Source organism: Panthera onca, chromosome C1 (genome assembly GCF_046562875.1).
Source record: "Panthera onca isolate mPanOnc1 chromosome C1, mPanOnc1 haplotype 2, whole genome shotgun sequence".
Taxonomy (NCBI): Eukaryota; Metazoa; Chordata; class Mammalia; order Carnivora; family Felidae; genus Panthera; species Panthera onca.
In genome coordinates this window covers 190,352,412-190,360,100 of record NC_138346.1, presented here as the reverse complement: position 1 = coordinate 190,360,100, position 7,689 = coordinate 190,352,412, and positions in this window count along the sequence as shown.

The following is a 7,689-nucleotide window of genomic DNA, read 5'->3' as shown; positions in this document are numbered from 1 at the left end:
ACCGACTGAGCCACCCAGGCGCCCCTATTTTATTTTTAAAGTTTATTATTTATTTTGAGTGAGAGAGAGAGAGAGAGAGAGAGAGCACACATGCAAGTGGGGGTGGAGCAGAGAGAGAGAGAGAGAGAGAGAGAGAGAGAGAGAGAATCCCAAGGAGGCTCCCCACCATCAGTGGGCAGCTGATGCAGGGCTTGAACCCACAAACTGTGGGACCATGACCTGAGATGAAGTCTGATGCCTAACCAACTGAGCCACCCAGGCACCCTCTTATTGTATTTTAAATTTCTCCTCCACGTGTTCACTGCTATCATATGTAAATACAATTGATCTTTGTATAGTTATATCCCAATACCTTGTTGAACTCAATTCTAGCAGGTTTTGTTTGGGGGTAGATTTAAACATTTTTCTATGTAAACAGCCATCTGCAAATAGACAGTTGTATATTTCCTATCCATATGTCTTTCATTCTCATTTCTTACCTTATTGCACTGGTCAGAACTTGCAATACTATGTTGAACAAGAGTGATGGAGGTGATTGGGGCGCCTGGGTGGCTCAGTTGGTTAGGCATCCAACTTCGGCTCAGGTCATGATCTCACAGTTTGTGAGTTTGAGCCCTGCATAGCGCTCTGTGCTAACAGCTCAGAGCCTGGAGCCTGCTTTGGATTCTGTGTCTCCCTTTCTCTCTGTCCCTCCCCTGCTTGTGCTCTGTCTCTCATAAATAAATAAAAATTAAAAAAAAAAAAAAGAGTCGTGGAGGTAGACATATTTGCCTTGTTCCTGGTCTTAAGAGGTGTGATAGACAGTTTTGTGTCAACTTGGCCAGGCTACAGTCCTCTGTTATTGAAACACTAATCTAGCTGTTGCTGTGGAAAAAAAAATTTTTTTTTTAGATTTTATTTCTAAGTAATCTCTACAGCTAATGTGGGGCTCGAACTTCCAGCCCTAAGATCAAGAGTCACATGCTCTACCGACTGAGCCAGCCAGGTGCCCCTGTGGGAATAATTTGTAGATATGATTCAAGTCCATTATTAGTTAGTTTTAAGTAAAGGAGATTATCCTAGGTAATCTGGATGGGCCTGCTTCAATCATTTGAAAGGCAGAACTGAGGGCTCCCTGAAGAGGAAGAAATTTGGCCTCTCTTGCAGAGAGAGAGAGAGAGAGAGAGAGCAGGGGAGGGGCAGAGAGAAAGCGGGACAAAGGATCCGAAGCAGGCTCTGCTCTGACAGCAGAGAGCCCAACGTGGGGCTCAAAGCCACAAACCATAAGATCATGGCCTGAGCTGAAGTTGGATGGCTAACCAACTGAGCCACCCAAGCACCCCTACATTGACTGATTTTTGAATATTGAACCACCCTTGCATCCTTGGAATAAATCCCACTTGGTCATGACATAGAATTTGTAAATATATTGGTGTATTTTATTTGCGAACATTTTGTTAAAGATTTTGCGTCTGTAGTCATGAGGGAATTGGTCTATAGTTTTTTAATTTTTGTGTCGTCTTTAGTTTTGATATCAGAATAATTCTAGCCTCATAAAATGAATTGAAACGTATTCTCTCCTCTTCTATTTTCTGGAACAGATCATATAAAATTGGTGTTAACTCCTATTTAAAGATTTGATAGAATTCTCCAGTGAAACCATCTGAGCCTGGAGGGGTGCCTGGCTGGCTCAGTTGGTGAGAGCATGCAACTCTTCATCTCAAGGTTATAAGCAGGAGCCCCACATTGGGTGTAGAGATTACTTAGAAATAAAATCTTTAAAAAAAATTTTTTTTTAATGTTTATTTATTTTAGAGAGAGAGAGAGACAGAGTGTGAACAGGCAAGGGGAAGAGAGAGAGAGGGAGACACAGAATCTGAAGCAGGCTCCAGGCTCCGAGCTGTCAGCACAGAGTCCGTCGCAGGCCTTGAACTCACAAACCTCGTTTGTCAATATTATTGGTCTTTTCAAAGAACGAGTTCTTTATTTTATTGATTTTCTCTATTGTTTTCTGTTTCAATTTTATTTCTCTTGTCATCTTTGTTAATTACTTCATTCTTCTTGCTTTGGATTTTACTCTGTTTCTACATTCTATGGTGGGAGCTCTCTGAGAGATTCTGAAACATATTTTTCACAGTTATTTTTAAGTCCCTGGCTGTGAATTCCAATATCTGGGTTGTCTATGGCTCTGTTTCTATTGACTTACTTTTCTATTTGAATATGGATCACATTTTCCTGGGGTTTTTTTTTGTTTGTTGTTTGTTATTTTTGTTGTTGTTGTTTTGCATGTCTATTAGTTTTTATTGTATACGGAGCATGAATGATGTGTTATAAAGACTCTGAATTGGGTTATATTCCTTTGGAGAGTGTCAACTGTTTTTTTCAGCCATTTGGATCTTCTGGTGGATGGTCTTGAACTTGTGTATGCTTAGTTTTATTCATTGTTAGGGTAATTCTACTTCTGGCTTTGCTCCTAATCCTAGGGGATACCTCTTAGTTACATGATATAAGAATTTCTCCTCAGGTGAGACCCTTCTGGGACTTTAATAGAATGTCCCGGGTGTTAACCAAGCACTTCTAACTTGGCATAATTTCAGCTCCAAACTGTCTTCTTGCAGTGGGCAGCAGCTGAAATCTTTGCTCAATTTCATCCTTCCAGCCACTAATTTTCACATGGGTTATTTGGAGTCTCGTTTGTGCACGTGCGGTTAGGAGGTTAGCCACGAATTTGAAGGGAGTTGACATACAGATTTTTGGCCATCCCTCCTCGCGGCTCTTTTGTTTTTGTGGTTTTCCCTCAAATTTTTAGCCAGCGGCAGCCCTGAACTCCGTCTTCTGATTCACCAAACCCAGAGGATTCTGGATTTTTACTTGAATTTTAGCTTATCTTTGCTATGGAGACTAAGGGGTCCCCTTGGCAGAAAATCCATATAAATGTGGACCATGTCTCGTGTGGTTCTCTTCATTTAAATGCTGAATCCTCCTCCAGTTTGTGCCTGCTTTTGGTTACTTTACCGTGCCATAATTCAATTTTGTGACTTATTTTGGCAATTTGCTGCACCATTCCCAGGACTGGAACTCAGCCCAATGTAGCAATGAAACAACTGTTTGGTGAACATCTGCTGTGTACCTTTGAATAATACAGACACAGTTCCTGTCTTCACAGAGCTCACACTGGGGGGATAGGGGCTCAAATAGGAAAGACATGTGCTGAGGGCTGTATTAGGGGAAATTTGGGGGACTGTGGGGACCCAGCATATATTGCTATCAACTCTCTACTAAGCGTTTTGCTGGGGATCCTGTTTGCAGTCCCTTCTCAGAGATCCTTAGCTCAACTAAAACACCTCCTTCAACTTTTCTTTCCTTCCTTTCCTTCCTTTCTCTCTTCCTCCCCCATTTCCTCCTTTCCTTCCTTCCTTCCTTCCTTCCTTCCTTCCTTCCTCATTCCCTCTCTTCTTTCTGAAGTATTTAGTGAGCATTTTCTCTGTCCCCAGGCACTGTAACCCAAGAGGGTGTGGTTATCCTTATTTGGTCCTTAAAGACTCCACTTCCAGAAGGTCTTTCCAGACTCTATAAGCTGGATCAACCCACAGAACATGGCTGAAATTCATTTTTTCTTTTTTTTTTTTCTTTTTTTTTTTTTTTAATGTTTATTTATTTTTGAGACAGAGAGAGACAGAGCATGAACAGGGGAGGGGCAGAGAGAGAGGGAGACACAGAATCTGAAACAGGCTCCAGGCTCTGAGTGGTCAGCACAGAGCCTGACGCGGGGCTCGAACTCACAGACCGTGAGATCATGACCTGAGCTGAAGTCGGATGCTTGAAATTCATTTTTTCAATGTTTTATCCCACTAATATTTCCCCAGGACCTGCTATGTATCAGGCCTGTAGTGTGAGGAAAGAATTAAATAATTGACATCATCAGAGAAAGGGTAGCTAGGAATTACTAATTATTGTAAAGATTTTATTTTATTTAGAAAAGTATTTATTTGCTCATTTTGAGAGAGGGAGTGTGTAGGGGAGGGGCAGAGAGAGAGGATGAAAGAGAGAGAATCCCAAGCGGCCTCCATGCTATTAGTGCACAGCCCGCGGGGCTCAATCCCATGGAACTGTGAGATCATGACCTGAGCGTGAGTTCGTGGCCTGAACAGAGATTAAGAGTCACACGCTCCACTGAGCCAGCCAGGTGCCCCTAGGGACTACGAAATATTAATATTAATATTTATCATTTACATATTTATATTATTATAATTATCATTTACTTATAATCATACTTCTTGAGCACCGGCTATATGACAGACACTGAACTGGTCTGTTCTGTGCATTTTGTGGTTAAGTCCTCACAACTTCTCAGTGAAGTAGGTCCTGTGATTATCCCCATTTTATGTAAGCCTCGGTAAAGACTGAGGCTTAGAGGAGTAAGTGGTTTTCCCAAGGGCACGCAGCTGTATTCCCACCGTTTCCGGCTCATGGTAAGTACCAATAACGTGCATTTCCTCCCTTTTCCGCAAAGATCACAGCATATGGTTGTGCAGCTGGGATTCTGCACAAACAAGGATGATAGCGAGGAGAGTGGGGCTGAAATCCAGCCTCTCAGCCACCAGCTTGTCACAAGCTTTTATTTTGCTGGTCTTTACCCTTCTTAGAGACTTAGAATCTTCTGTTTGACTGGAGGTCTGGGGCACTGCAGCTTACAATCCTCAGACCTCTAATCTCTAACCTTCCAATCTCCTGCTCTTTTCTCCTCAGCTCTGATGGGGAGGAGGGGTGGGCGTGGAAGGTAGGAAGAAAAGTCCAGCCTCCCTCGTCCCCCCCTCCCTCCCTCCCCCGCCCTCACCCATCTGTTCTGTTCTTCAGGGAGTCCAACTCCTGGTCAGCAGGGTATCAGGCTGTCTGGGGCTTTGGCGCCACCTAGTGGTTCTCTGCCGCAGCGCAGAATGCCTACAACTTGACAAGTTGAATAAAAGCCCTTTTCTCGGGGAGGAAAATCCTTCTGGAGATGAAATGCAGAGAGAAGAAGATAAAAGATGGTGGGAACCCAATGAGAGAGAGATCATGGCTTTGGGGGGAGTTTGAGGTTAGAGCCTGTATTCAGCTAGACTTGGGTCCAGATTCTACTGCATATTAGTTGTGTGACGACGGGCAAGTCACTTCACCTCTAGAGCTTTGGTTCCTTCATTTGTAACATGGGGAAAACACCAGTGCCTCTTGGTGTCCAGGAAGTGCTTATCACAGTGCTAAGCAAGCTTTGGATATTTATTTTAGGCAGAAGGAACTTTGTCAGCAAAGGCAGGGCACAGGGCTAGTTTCTCGGAACACAGAAGAGGTGACATGATCCCCTTCTCTGCTAGAACCCCTTCCTGGAAGAGAACCAGCTGCCTGTTCCAGGCTGAGCTCCAGTCCCAAGCAGGTTTGCTTACCTGGACTCTGGCTGCCCTCAAATGCCTAGGCAGAAAATGCCAACCACTGCACTTCCTTCTCCTCTGAGCTGCCCAGTCCTGCTCCTGCCTTCATCTGACCCCCTATTTCTTCCAGCTGATTCTTTCCCAGTGCTGGTGCAACACTGATAACATTGCAACTATGGTGCTGGCTTTCATTGAGCTGTTTTCTCCTGGTTTCCCTCCTACCTCTCTAGCAGTTCCTTCTGAGGCTTCTCGTGGGTTTCTTTTCTCTGCACGCCTTTACTTACCACTCCACAGGGTTCTGTCCTGTCCTTCTCTTCTTACTCCCCGTGTTCTTCCTGGACCATCTTACCCCCTCCTCTGACTTTAACTATCACCTGAATGTTTTCCACAGAGCCTCAGACCTGCTTATCCAACTGCCTCTTGGATGTTCCACAGGCAGTTGATAAGTCCAAAATGAAAGTATCTGCAGACCCCCCCAAACCTGCTCTCTTCCTGTGTGGCTTATGCAGTCAGCCAATAGTTTCACCCTCTGCCCTATTGCTTAAGCCAAAGATATGAGTGTCAGCCTTGACTCTCCCCTCACCCCTCCCCCAGTTTTATCACCACGTTCCAGCTGCTATACCTCATATATGTTTATCTAGTCCTTCCACCTCTCTCTATTCCTAATGCAACTGCCTCACCCTGGACACCATCCTCTTTTGCTTGGATTATTACACCCGCCTCTGAATTGGACTCTTTGCCTCAGTTTTACCCATCTTTGCTCCTAGTGTTCCCTTCTGGAGGCTGTAGGGGAAAGTCCATTTCCTAACATTTTCTACCTTCTAGAGGCTTCCCACATTCCTGGATTTTGGGCACCCTCCCTCCGTCTTCAAAGGCAGAAACATCACACCTCTTGGACGTCTGGACTGTTCTTCCATAGTCAGATGGAAGGGTTCTTTCTTCTTTCTTCCGTTTTCCTCTTCCATTTTTAAGGACCCTTGTGGTTGCCTCGAACCCACTCAGATAATCTAGGATAATCTCTATTGCAAGATCCTTTATTATATCTGCAAAGACCCTCTTGCCATATAGTATAACAGATTCACGGGTTCTGGGGATTAAGACATGAACATCTTTGGAGGGCTCTTATTCTGCCCGCCACAGTCCTCTCTCTGATCCCAAAATATTCATGTCTGTCCTACATGCAAAATACATTTACCTTGTTCCAAACGATTCCCCAAAGTGCCCCAAAGTCTCAGCCCATTGAAGTATCAATTCCGAGTCCAAAATCTAAATCTCATCATCAATATCATCTCTATTAGGTATCAGATGAGACTCTGTGTCATCTCTCCTGGGGTGGAGCTCCTCCCCATCTGTGGTCCCGGAAATCTAGAAAACAAGTTCTCTGCTCCCAGAATAGAATGTCAGGACTGGCATATGGTAACAGTTAAAGGCATTCCTGTGCAAACAGAGAGAAGATGGAAGAAATAAAGGAGTCACAGGTCCCAGGTAATTTCAAAATTAAGTTGGACAAGCTTTATTAGGCTTCAAGGCCTAAGGATAATCCTCTGTAGCTCAAGGCTTAGCCCTCTGAGTTGTTTGTTCTTTTTCATGAGAGACAGCACCTGTTTCCAGCTGGGCCATTGTATCAGCCTGCTTCCTGCTTGTAGCCTTCTTTCATTTCTGGCCCTCTCTGTCCCTTCCAGTCCAGGTTCCACTGTTTCTCCTGAGATATAAGACTCAAGAACCTTGCGGGCCTCTCATGTATGTCTCAGAGATTCACTCCATTACACCAGAGGCTCCTTCACAGATGTTCCCTGGATAATTCCATTTCTGGTTTTGGCTTCGTTGAGACAGCTGATGTGATCTATGAGTCACACACTCTCTTCAAAACTCCCTTCACGTGACCAAATGCTTGGACCTTTGGATCTTTCAGGGATGTTAACGAAAGGTTGTCCAGGCGCACCATCGGCTTTTTCTCAAGTGCACTTTCCCTGACAGTGAATCTCTCCATTTTAATATCATTTGCAATCTAGATAAGCTGAGAATTCCCCCAGGTCATCAAGCCCCGGTTTGTTTTTGTTTGATAGTTCTTTCCTCCGTGTGTCTGTGTCCCCTCCCGGTTGGTTACGGCAAGTGGCAAGAAGCCTCGAGGCCACACCTTTCAACGCTTTGCTTGGAAATCTCGGCGAAACATCCAAGTTCATCGTTTGTAAGTTCTGCTTTCCACACGACTGCAGGGCATGTGATTCGAGGCTTCTTGCCACCAAGGAACGAGTTTCCAGTAAGGCGTTCATTTCCTTCTTAGCTCTTATGGGCAGCACCTGTA